The sequence below is a fragment of the Schistocerca piceifrons genome, chromosome 2 (genome assembly GCF_021461385.2).
Source record: "Schistocerca piceifrons isolate TAMUIC-IGC-003096 chromosome 2, iqSchPice1.1, whole genome shotgun sequence".
NCBI lineage: Eukaryota > Metazoa > Arthropoda > Insecta > Orthoptera > Acrididae > Schistocerca > Schistocerca piceifrons.
This window is the reverse complement of record NC_060139.1, coordinates 11,858,675-11,871,705: the sequence shown is the minus strand read 5'-3', so window position 1 is coordinate 11,871,705 and position 13,031 is coordinate 11,858,675. Positions and strand designations below refer to the sequence as shown.

The window sequence follows — 13,031 nt, the reverse complement described above, 5'->3', positions numbered from 1 at the left end:
CAGACGTAGTCAACTGGAAGCTTGACAAGTATGTCTACTCTCACGTTACAATACAGTCCGTCATCGTGTCACTGTCACATCCCAACGCTTCAAAAACTTAGATGAGGCACATTCCAAAATCTTTCTCAGATGCTCATAGTGCTACCTTACTCGAGGATGAGGCAATCACCGTGTCCTGTACAGAGATCACTCAACATTTGATGCTGTTCGTGCCCCCTGTACACCATACTCGCTCTAGTGACAGCACTTAATGTGCACAACACTAATGGTGGCTGTTCTATGTGATAGATCTGCAACTACAATAATTTACATATCCACCGATTGTGTGCACGTTCACAAAGTTACATTGACATCTGACAACGTCTTCTGGATGTCTGAATATTTTTGTCTAATATTTGAGCATTCAAAGAACTGTGGCTGTCGCCCGCACAACAGTGACTTACATGCATTGAGAATAGAAAATAGTGCATTGAGAATGGCTAGCTACTAGACGAAATCTGGATTTGCGTAAGAAAATCTAAAAAAGGACGACTGGTTGATGCACTCTACAATTTATAAGTCACGTAACAGTCGCTGAGTGTACCCACTGTCCGAATGGAAGGTAGCCTGATGAGGGTTTTTGTGTGATGTATACTAGTTGAGAACCTGGTATTGCCAGGGTATGTGTTTATTCCAATCTTCCATTAGTCCACCTTCTCCCTCTCCTCTCTCTGCCCATCTGCACCACCCCTCTCTCTGTCCACCTCCTCCAACCATCCTTCTTTGTCCATCTCCTGTTGTCCCTCTTTCTGTCCCTCTACTCCTCCCCTTTCTCTCTGTCAATCCGCACCTCTTCCCTCTGTCCATCTGCTCCGTTCACCTCTGTCATCTCTCTAATTCCATCTCTTCCTCCTCCTCCTCTCTTTGTCAGTCTCCTCCACCCATCTCTTCCTCTTTCCTTTCTCTGCCCATTTTCTCCCCTCCCTCTGTCTGTTCATCCACTCCTCCCCCACCTCTACGTCTGTCTCTTCCTCCCACAGTCTCTGTCCACCTCCTCCTCTTGCCAATATCTTCCTTCCCTCTCACTGTCTGCCCATCTCCTCTTCAACCATTCTCCCTCCCCATGCTCTCACCCCAATAGGAGGCTGGTGGTTCTTACCCTACAATATTTCTTTCCAGATTATAAGTAATATGTCTGTCAAATCTGATTTAAATCGTTCCAAGGGTTTAGAACGATCTTTTTACCTGGGGCTATGTTCACATATGTGCCAACGGCCTTGCCACAGTGGTAACACCGGTTCCCCTCAGATCACCGAAGTTAAGCGCTGTCGGACTGGGCTAGCACTTGGATGGGTGACCATCCGGTCTGCCGAGCGCTGTTGGCAAGCGGGGTGCACTCACCCTTGTGAGGCAAACTGAGGAGCTACTTGATTGAGAAGTAGCGGCTCCGGTCTCATAAACTGACATACGGCCGGGAGAGCGGCGTGCTGACCACATGCCCCTCCATATCCGCATCCAGTGACGCCTGTGGGCTAAGGATGACACGGCGGCCGGTCGGTACCGTTGGGCTTCATGGCCTATTCGGGAGGAGTTTAGTTTAGTTTAGTTTGTTCACATATGTACGTGTCACATATATTTCTCACACATTTCACACGTATTTGTACACATATTTCACCTGTATGTCTAGCGAGTTTCGCACTGCAGTTTCGTTACCAAGCAGCTCAATGTTTATGATTTCATATATCCTAAACTCTGTGCTGTGCAGTGACATAATTGTGCAGGTACATCCAGTGGTACACGTCTGTGCCTTCTATCTGCGAAATTTGTTGGGAATAGAGTTAATAGTAAAGGAGTAATAAATTAAAATGCAATGCATGATGTGGCAGTTTTACACCCTTCTCAGTAGTTTTTCACGCATTCTGTGTTATGACGTCGTATCTCTTGAACTCAATGTCGTACAATGATGTAATTTTTCCGGTGCATTCAGTGGTAAATGTATGTGAATACTATCTGCATAATGTGTCTCGAATTCAGTTAGTTGTAAAGAAGTAATAAATTAAAGATTCATTCATCATGTGGCAGTTTTACTCCTATCTATATCCGAATCCCGCTGCAGCTACTGCCGGGTCTGGGTGCTGACGAGTCCTCTCCATTTGGTTCGGTCCTCCCACCACTTTTCTTCCTCCACTTGCTGCCAGGTCACACCTCTCCTTTCAACAGATATTCTCACTCCCATTTTCCACCGTGTTCTTGGGCGCCCTCTAGGTCTTTTCCCATCCATCTTTAGTTCTTCCATAATTTTGGGGAGTCTCTGCCCATGAATCCTCTTAACATGCCCATACCATCTTAATCTCTTTCTTTCAATTTCTTCTCTCATACTTTTTTGTTTGAGGTCCTTTCTAATATCTACATTCCTTACTCTGTCCATTCTTGTTTTTCCCTTAACTGCTCTGAGAAATTTCATTTCCCCTGCCTGCAGTCTGCTCCAGTCCCTTTCTGTCATTGTCCATGTTTCTCCACCATAGGTGACAATAGGGATGTAATAATTCTTATACATAAGGAGTTTTGCTCTTTCTGAAACTTCATTATTCCAAATCAGATGTTTTATTGTATGGTAGAAATTGCCTCCCTTCTGTAACCTCCTATTAATTTCTTTAGTTACTCTTCCATCCCTAGATATTTCACTCCCTAAATAAATGAAACTTTCTACCACTTTGAGGGGTTTTCCATTCAAGGTAATATTTCCGTTGATTCCTTTCTCCCTTCCAAATACCATTACTTCACTCTTATCTTTATTTATTTTTAATCCATACCTTTTCATTATTTCCTTCCACGCATCAAGCTGTAACTGTACATCTACCTCTTTATCACCCCATATTACCATATAATCTGCAAAAATCATCTTTTTGTCTTTTTCTTTTACCATATCTTTAACTGCCGAGGCTCGTCTGTGTTTTGAAAGCAATATATGAAGACTTTCCTACTGGCTTGCTAGGCCTAACGCAAGGAAGGATTTTCTGTTGGGGTTGTCTCCCTTAGCCTTTGGAGTTTCTCCTCCACCACAAGGCAGTGGTTCCCTTCTCATTTAATCCCCAGAAAGGAGGGTTGCCTCATCTGCCAGCTACGCCGTTCCGAAGTCTTCCTTCTCCGCCGTCGCTGCCATTAAGGTCTTCACCCATAACCCTTGGCATGGGTTCCGTGTTATACCCCACGGGATTGGGTCCCTGCCTGAACTCAGCCATCTTAGCACTCCGGCCTACTGAAGTGTAGGATGCCCACCCCCGCGACGTGGACGCGCCAGGCAGGAATTACCCCAGTGGAGGAATAGGGAAGGGCACCCTACCTCCCTGGAGCCAGGTTAATGATTGTGTATGGTGCCACAACCAAAGGGCCCACAGGCACAAAAATCTAGTAAGTGACAAAGTTTTTTCTATTCATCATTTTGTGGGGGTCGTCAGCGAGAAAAAGTTTCGTAAAGGCTTGAAATTATGTGAAACCTTTACTTCAATTCTCTAAGTACACTGAGTCTCAAATATTGGATGATTCTCTCATGGTGGGATACACTGCCTTTTCACACTCCACCCACTTTTGATAGATGGATGGTTTGCAACTCTACGTTGGTTGTTTCCAGACAGTAAATTATATATGTTCAAAGTTCGGCTGAAATCAGTCCGTGGTTTGGGAGGAAACGTGAATCATACATATTTACATACATTTTAATCGGTCACCTTGCACGCGACGTGATGTCCATTCGTGAAACACTTTTGTGTCCTATACACTCGACGGTGCGGTGAATGTGTATGAGGAGTACGATGATGACGATACTTGCTAACAATTGGAAGTGATATTGAAATAGGTGTTGAAATATTTAGTTCATCATCCTTGGAAATGGAGCCACAAATTCCGCCTCCAGTGTAACGTAGTTGGTTGGTTGGTTGATTGGGGAAGAGGACCAAATAGCGAGGGTATCGGTCCCATCGGCTTATTGAAGGATGAGATGGAAGTCGACGGTGCCCTTTCAAAGGAAACATGCAGGTATTTGCCTGAAGCAATTTAAGGAAATCACGGAAAACCTAAATCAGGATGGCTGGACGTGGGTTTGAAACGTCGTCCTCCCGAATGTGAGTCCAGTGTGTTAACCACTGTGGCCGGCCGCTGTGACCGAGCAGTTCTAGGCGCTTCAGTCCGGAACCAAGCGGGTGCTAGGGTCGCAGGTTCGAATCCTGACTCGGGCATGGATGTGTGTGATGTCCTTAGGTTGGTTAGGTTTAAATAGTTCTAAGTCTAGGGGACTGATGACCTCAGATGTTATGTCCCATAGTGCTCTGAGCCATTTTTTTTTTAACCACTGTGCCGCCTCGCTCGGTGAAACGTAGTAAAGGCAAATCGTTGTCCAAGGAGCGGGTACTAGGGATAATTACGTACATGGAAGATCATTTGTAACATGGTAAAAAAAACTATTATAAGCAGATTTAGAATAAGTCCGCAGTAATATGACCGTGTACAGCATAAGAAAAGTTAAGCGTGTTTGACGGAGGGCAAGGTGCACTTCTTCCAAAAACTGGTGTTAGCATTTTTAAGCATTCTCGATGCGAGTTAAAGGATGTGAATGATAGTGATCCACTACGTTATGCACATTAAACTGCGCTTGACATAGAGTACAGTGATTTCAAGGGAAGCTGTGGATGGTTGATAGCTTCAGTACTACAAAGCTGAAAGGTATGATACCGAAATTACAAAATGTTGAAATGTGTGTGAAATCTTATGGGACTTAACTTCTAAGGTCATCAGTCCCTAAGCTTACACACCACTTAAACTAAATTATCCTAAGAACAAACACACACACCCATGCCCGAGGGAGGACTCGAACCTCCACCGGGACCAGCCGCACAGTCCATGACTGCAGTGCCTGAGACCGCTCGGCTAATCCCGCGAGGCCCGAAATTACAAACAAAGCGTCAAAGTAACGATACACAGCAATCGGCGGGATTGGTCCGAAAATTTGAATGTGAGATAAACAAACTTACACCATTTTTCAGTAAGGAATTTGTTTTCAGCTCTAACCGGTCGCGAATTGCAGAGCAAACACATGTGAAAGCAGCCCTGGAAATCAGAGGTAGCAAGACAGTTGTATCAAGATCAACTAATGCCTTAACGCACTCGTATACAATTATGCCGGCTGTCAATCTGGATGATAAATTGGCCTGAAAGTTAATTATTGTCCTGCGGGAAGTTAAGGTGCCGTGCCCCCCACGATTCTTTCTCGTGTGCGTGATCTTGCAGGGGCGGTAGGGAATAATTACGGCACAGCAAGCATGAGTAGGAAAATGGGCATATGAGATCCACAACTATGGCAAGAACGGTGCTTTTGGCAAATAGCTGGTCAAAATAACTTGCTTTTGCTTTATTCCTGGTCTGTCTACAAAAATCGCACTCCGTTAAAGCAAACTATCCCCTCTGACAAGTGTTTGACATTGTAAGTCATACGACGTTCAAGAGCTGAACAAACTCAGCCTCTTTATGTTTGGTTTTTTCCATGCCTATAAAGCATATTATCACATTATCAGTAGCTGCGCCTGAAGGACGGGCACTTTCACGATAAGTTCCACGACAGAGTCTTTCGCATTCGGTTCCAGGCCACCACATTCCATCAGTTGTCATCACCCCTTTACACCAATATGATTCCATATGCATTCCTTAAGAGCAGATATATAGCTGAATGTCCTGCGCGGTTTGTAACTCCCAATGAGTTCGCCTTCGTCATCACTGTGGCCCGCCATTTTTCTTTCGTTGTTCATGGTGCAAAATGGTTCAAATTTATCTGAGCACTATGGGACTTAACTTCTGAGGTCATTAGTCCCCTAGAACTTAGAACTACTTAAACCTAACCAACCTAAGGACAGCACACACATCCATGCCCGAGGCAGGATTCGAACCTGCGACCGTAGCGGTCGCGCGGTTCCAGACTGTATCGCCTAGAACCGCTCGGCCACCCCGGCCGGCTTCATGGTACAAATTAATGGTTTGTTTGGACATTCATTGACTGTCGACAATGTCAATTTTGTGAAGTGTAACAAATACATCTCTTAGAAAGTTGATCTCTGCGTCTCCCACTGACTCACTCACTCACTCACTCACTTTCTGTCACCTTCCTAATGCACATGGTAATTCATTAGCAGCTAAAATTTTGCCTGTGATAGGCAAGATTGAACGTGTGACATCGCTCTCAAGGGGTTCCTTGACAGTTGTAAGGTGGCTATAATTTCGCACCTTACAAGCACTCATCCACATACTTTGCTGTGATCTATAACCACATTATGTATTGTTCGATAGGTAGTACATTGCATAAATGAATATTTAAAGGAGACTGACATTGTCACATACGCCTTGTAAATAATTGTTAACGCTTATTGCATGAAAGGTGACGGAGTGTCTTTATTATCATATTAGTAGAGGTTGGAATGACTGGAAATGAAACGGCAGACGGAACTCAAGCCCTTGGTGGAAGGCCCACACAGGAATGTTAGTCCCGCTTAAAGACAGGAAATAGCAAGACGGACATCGTAGCACCTAAGCGCTGGAGCACAATAGAGTCACGACCGGCCAGTACCTGGAAACTACAAAAATCTTGGATGCAGGCGAGAGGAACGAAGAAGCGGCACCTCGGAAACCACACAGGCTGGATTATTTCCAAGCATTTTGCTCAGAAGCGTACCATTGTACGAGTGTAGGTTTTTCCTCGCAAACTTTCCGCGCTGGACGACAAAAGACTAAAATACGGTTGATCGGCATTCGGAAGAATCTGTAGAGATGGAGAATATTCCATGGTTTCGGGAATATGATTCGTTTTCGGAATTACGATGGTGGGGAGCCGAGCCTTGCTGGAAGTCGAGCGGTGGAGAAAAGAGGTCTTCCGTTGTGGGCGCCCGTGTGTGACGGTCGCACAGTATCAGCATTGTTGGTACAGACGGACTTGCTGTCTTTGCTCTCAGGAGTGTTTATAGTTAGAACAGTTAGGTACTGTACTGCTGCGAACCTATATGATTGTGGACTTCACCTCCTGGTTGGAAGTCGTCGTTGAGTATGCAGCTTTCAGTAATTGAGGGCACTCCTTCTGCCTATACTTACGTTGAGACGTTATGTGAACTCCGTCCTTGTGGCTGGGAGTTCGCGTTTCTCGTCTTTAGAACATAGAGAGGAGAAGACAGTATTAGAGTGTATTAGTCAGAGGACCGCCTTCTGCCGTCCTAGTGTTCGAAAGAGTTTTATTTTGTGGCTGGCGTTCTTCTATCGACGCAGAAGTGTACGAGAACCAGCACGCCGACGCACCAGACGCAGTACACACGGTGATATCGCAAATTGCTTCGGCTTATTAGGGCTATAAAGCTAAACAGCTGTGATCACGTTAGTTTATTTTCACTGAGGTTCCACGCCACCGTAGATCATCTATGAAAGTAGTGTCTTCTAGTGTTTGGTACGTAGTTGGTGTGAGTCATTTCGTGTTGTTGATATTAGATCGCGCGGTCATAATAAGGGGCAGAATTGGGCAATTGATTAGTAATTTTACTTAGGAAATGTAAACTTTGTAATATAAGGTTTTTTTTTAAATCTACAATCAATATAAAAGTAGGAACAACGTTTATCATTTAGTAGGATTAGTTGCCTTCATTTATGTTTAGATCGTAATTTATAGAATTAAAGTGATCCTTAGATCTGCGTTAGGGGGTTGTCAGACAGCGTCAGATCTTCATTTTAGCGTTTATTATTTTCCTTTGCGCACATTCATTTTACACCCGCCTGGAGTAGCATCTTGGACAGTCCTTGCCAGATAGTCTCCCTCCACCCGCCAGACCCTTTCAGCACGAGGGGACACGTGACTTCAGCTCACCGGCATGAAAGCGCCGCCGTCTAGTGACCACGCAGTCACCGCACGACGACTTTCGGCGGACCGTTCTACGAACCGCTTTCACTCGCTATTCCGTCTATCGGCGCATCGCGGAAGTTGGGCTGCCCGTGGCCTCGCAGGCGCGCGCGCACACACACACACACACACACACACACACGTTCCACTTCATACCCCGCTCGTTCTTCGTCGTTGCCGCACCGTCCGGCGTCGCGCATCAATTACGGGCGAACAATGGGGTTTAATAAGAACCACGCGCGCCGGACCTGCCACGCACAAAGCGTGCGGCCCCGTACGCCCTCTGTTAACGAGGAGAACACCGCACCACCGCACCGACCGCACCGCGCGACGCGTTTCCGCCGAATTCGCGCGACGGGTAATTAACTTGGCGTCCACAACGCGTGGCACCCACATTTGAACTGGCCCGAAGTCCTGCTTTTTGGCTTTATTTCTTTTCCTTCTATTTAGCGTGAAAGTTTCTGGCACAGTAGAGTTCCGGGGAAGCATTGAAATTCGGTTAATTAGCAATCTTCGTGTACTGTGTTAGAGGTCCGGTTGGGTCGCGAGGGGAGGGGAGGAGAGGGGGCATAGGGGTGGGCCACAAGAAGAGGGTGCGGGCAGCGAGCGGGCAGGTGTTTGCCCCCGCTCGTGCAGTTGCACGTTTCAGTGACCTATGCTTTAAGTGATTTACCTCCAGTGTTTGAAGATCGAATACAGCAGACGTGTAGAGCATTAAAAAATTGAAATATCGTTGTTTCCGCCATCTCTTCTTGGGTAGATTACACTTGCTACACTGGACGTTCCTCGGTGATCTAAGACTCTTCGTTAATGCACGATTAACTTTCAGTTTCGTATTATTCCGCATCCCAGGCTTTCTAATTGCCACCCCTCTCTTTCCTTCGGTGACTCCTCTTTGCAACCAGTTACACTGCTCATCATTAACACTGTAATATCAGGAAGGACAGCCAATAACGATATTTGACTTCACCTACATCTACATGAATACTCTGCAATTCACACTAAAGTAGATCGTTCTTTGAACAACTTTCAGACTGCTTCTCTACCGTTCCAGTCTGTAACAGCGTGTAAGGAAAATCAACACTTACATCTTTCTATACAAGTTCTGATTACTCTTATTAAGTTATTATGACCGTTCTCCCTACCTAGATTGGCGGCAATAAAATATTTTCGAATTCAGAGGAGAAATTTGGTGACGGAAATTTCGTGACAGGACCTCTCTGCAACGAAAAACTCCTTTGTTTTAATGATTGCCATCCCCTGTCACTTATGTCAGTGACTCTTGTAACGTATTACTATATTTATGACGTTTCTCATCGAGCCATATACGTTATCTCGCATTTCTAGCTGCTTCTCTCACACAAATAATGATAAAAATTCAGAAATTCAGGGTCGCCACCAGCCCAAGCCCTTCCTAACCATTTAGAAAAAAACGGAGCTGGAAAGTTATTAGTTTAATTACGTTAATAATTTAATTACAAGTACGCAAATTGCTTTAAGCAGACAGATAAATAGCACTCCATGTCGTGCATGAAGCAACTTGATTAATTCAGGAATGGAAATCAGACACATCGACACCAAAGAATTTATCTTTCACGTAAATTATTTACTGTAACTAAATATTTGGTTGTACATCCTAACTACACATAACTGGTGCCTGACTCGAAATATTTAAGTAAGAATGAAACAGAGCTCAATTTAACTACAGCAAGAAGGGGGTTGGGAGACAATTATACTATCATCTCCTTTGCATTAATACCATAAAAATAGCGTCTTATGAAACGACTTCACAGAGACGTTTCACTCTTTCCGTATTCCACGATAATACGAAAGGAACTGCCCTTCTTTAAACTTTTTTGGTGTCCTCCGACAATCGTTATCTGATAAGGATCCCATACAGTACAGCAATACTCTAGGTGAGGACAAAGAACCGTCGTGTAGGTAATCATTCTAGTAGACTACTTACATTTCGTAAGTGTTCTGCCAATAAAACGTAGTCTTTGGTTTGCCTTACCCACAACATTATCAATTTAAGTTGTTCGTAATTGTAATTACCAGGTATTTAGTCGAACTGACATCCTTTAAATTTATGCGATTTATCGTGTAACCGAAATTTAACGGATTTGTTTTGCTAGTCACGTAGATCTCCTCACACTTTCCCTTATTGAGAGAGAATTGCTACTTCTCGCACCATGGAGATATCGTGTCTAAGTTATTTGGCAATCGTTTTCGATATTCTGGTGATGTTTCTGGATGGTATTTGACAGCGTTGTCTGCGAAACATTCTAAGAGAGTTGCCAAGTTTGTCTCCTAAGCCGTTTATGTGCACTGGGAGTAACAGGGGGCCTTTAAGACTTCCTTGCGGAACGCTAACATCAGTTCTGTTTTACTCGGTGGTTTTCCGTCGATTACTACGTACTGTAACCACTCTGACAGGAAGTAACGAATCCAGTCGTTCAACTGAAACGATATTCCATACGCACCCAATTTGATTAGCAGTTTCTTGTGAGGAACGGTGTCGAAACCCTTCTGGAAATCTGCAAATATGGAATCAATTTCAGATGCTCTGTGGACAGCACTTATTACTTCACGTGAATAAAGAGCAAGTAGTACTTCACTTCCTGTGTCTATACAGTCTAGTAAGAACAGTCTCTAATATTGTGTAGTGAATTAATGGTGTACATAGCTTCAAATTTAGTGCAAAGAACGGTCACATCGCGCAAAAACAACAGGTATTATTGAACTGGCCATCGAGAGCAACTGATCTCTGATGACGGATACGCGTATGTCATCTTGTTTTGCGTAAACTCTGTGCTAGAGTTCATCAGTTGTTGTGGCTTCTTAACTTTTTTTCTTTTTTTAATCGTAAGTCTTCTGACTGGTTTGATGCGGTCCGCCACAATTCCTCTCTTGCGCCATACCCTTCATCTGAGAGTAGCACTTGGAACTTACGTCCTCAATTGTTTGTTGGACGTATTCCAATCTCTGTCTTTCTCTACAGTTTTTACCTTCTACAGCTCCTTCTAGTACCATAAAACTCATTGCCAAATGTGTTAATAGATGTTCTATCATCCTGTCCCTTTCCCTTGTGAGTGTTCTCCACAGAATCCTTTTCCTCTCCGATTCTGCGCAGAACCTCATCATTCCTTACCTTAACAGTGTATCTAATTTTCGACATTCGTCTGTAGAACCCCATCTCAAAAGCTTTTGTTCTCTTCCGTTCCGGTTTTCCCACAGTCCATGTTTCACTACCATACAATGCTGTACTCCAGACGTACATCCTCAGAAATTTCTTCCTCAAATTAAGGCCCCTGTTCGATACTGGTAGACTTCTCTTGGCCAGTAATATCCTTTTTGCCTGTACCAGTCTGCTTTTTATGTCCTCCTTGCTCCGCCCGTCATAGGTTATTTTGCTGCCTAAGTAGGGGAATTGCTTAATTTGATCTACGTCGTGATCCTCAATTGTTATGTTAAGTTTCTCGCTGTTCTCGTTTCTGCTACTTCTAATTACTTTGGCCTTTCTTCGATTTACTATCAGTTGAAATTCTGTGCCAATTAGACTGTTCATTCTACTCAAAAGATCCAGTAATTCATCATCTTCACTGAGAACAACAATATCACCAGCGAATCTTACCATTGATATACTTTTACCTTGAATTTTAATTCCACTTTTGGAGGTTTCTGTTACTGCCGCCATTGCTTCCTCAAGATACAGATTGAACACTAGAGGTGTAAGACTACATGCTTGTTCAAATGGTTCAAATGGCTCTGAGCACTATGCGACTTAACTTCTGAGGTCATCAGTCGCCTAGAACTTAGAACTAATTAAACCTAACTAACCTAAGGACATCACAGACATCCATGCCCGAGGTAGGATTCGAACCTGCGCCCGGTTCCAGACTGTAGCGCCTGGAACCGCACGGCCACTCCGGCCGGCCCCTAAACCCAAACTGACCGTCATCTCACAGATTCTCAGTTTTATTTTCGTTGTCTCGTCAACAACTTGGATGTATGAGCTGTTAAGCTGGCTGTGCGATAATTCTACCACTTGTCGGCTCTTGCTATCTTCGGAACTTTTTGGAGAAGTCTTTAAGAAAGCCCGATGGTATATCGCTAGTCTCACACGTTCTGCAAACCAACGTGAATAGTTGTTTTCTTGCCACTTCCCCCAATGATTTTAGAAATTCCGATGGAATGTTACCTTTCCCTTCTCCCTTCTCAATCTTAAGTCCTCCAGTCTCATTTACATTCTGTGGCAAGCGATTGGTGGACTGCCACTCTCTAGCAAGCTACGAGGTAGGCCAGGACAGCATGATCAATGAGTGGTCTTCAGTTATCCCGTTGAAAGACAACCTCGCGAAGACTTCGAAGATGGGGCACAGGCAATGGCCGTAAACCACAGATACTGAACGGCCGCTGTCGGAAACGGTAATCGTATTGCGTAGCCGATGATACATCGTACCATCATGCCAAGCGCTTGTCCCGTATGTGGCTACGACTAATGCAATGTGACAACGCCTGCTCTCCTCGGAGCCTCCGCAGACGGATATGTCCACCGTTATCGTGTACGCAGAACGGGGACTCGTCAAAAAGGCGACTTGTTGCCTATATTGTTCGCACTGTTGTCGATGGGCGCACCACAGCCGGAGCGCCTCGCTCCTGCTTCTTCATCGAAGGAATTCGCAAGAATGGTCAACGCGTTGACAGTCCGTGACGCTGCAGATGTCGTAACCCTGTCCTTGGGGATCTTATCATGTTGAAAACAAGCAGATTTCCCAACTCATGGCATGTGACGTCGCCGCACGATCGAATGTGCCAGTCTACACAGATGCTAGTCGCATTGAGGCCGTTGAGATCGTTCGTGGTATTGCGCTATGCCTTCCTGAACGCATGGATTCCTTATTCCCGTGGCGTCTGCGGGATCCCAACCATGGAGGCATAATAACGGGAGATGGCGCTCCAGATTATCACTGTACGTTGCTTTGAAACCGGCGCCGCCCTGTAATTTTTTACCAAAACGTGAGCAGACGATACCTTATTTTTCTTAATTTCCGTCACGTGCACGGAATAGTTGTTTTAAATAGCCAGTTTTCCAGTGCTTTTGTTAATAAATCAACATCAGGAAGGCAAT

The 13,031-nt window shown here is 44.7% G+C and overlaps 1 pseudogene; it reads left to right on the top strand.

Annotated features, from left to right (window-relative positions):
* The first annotated feature begins 1,246 nt into the window (after positions 1-1,246).
* Positions 1,247-1,364, top strand: LOC124778478 (annotated as a pseudogene).
* Positions 1,365-13,031: the final 11,667 nt, after the last annotated feature.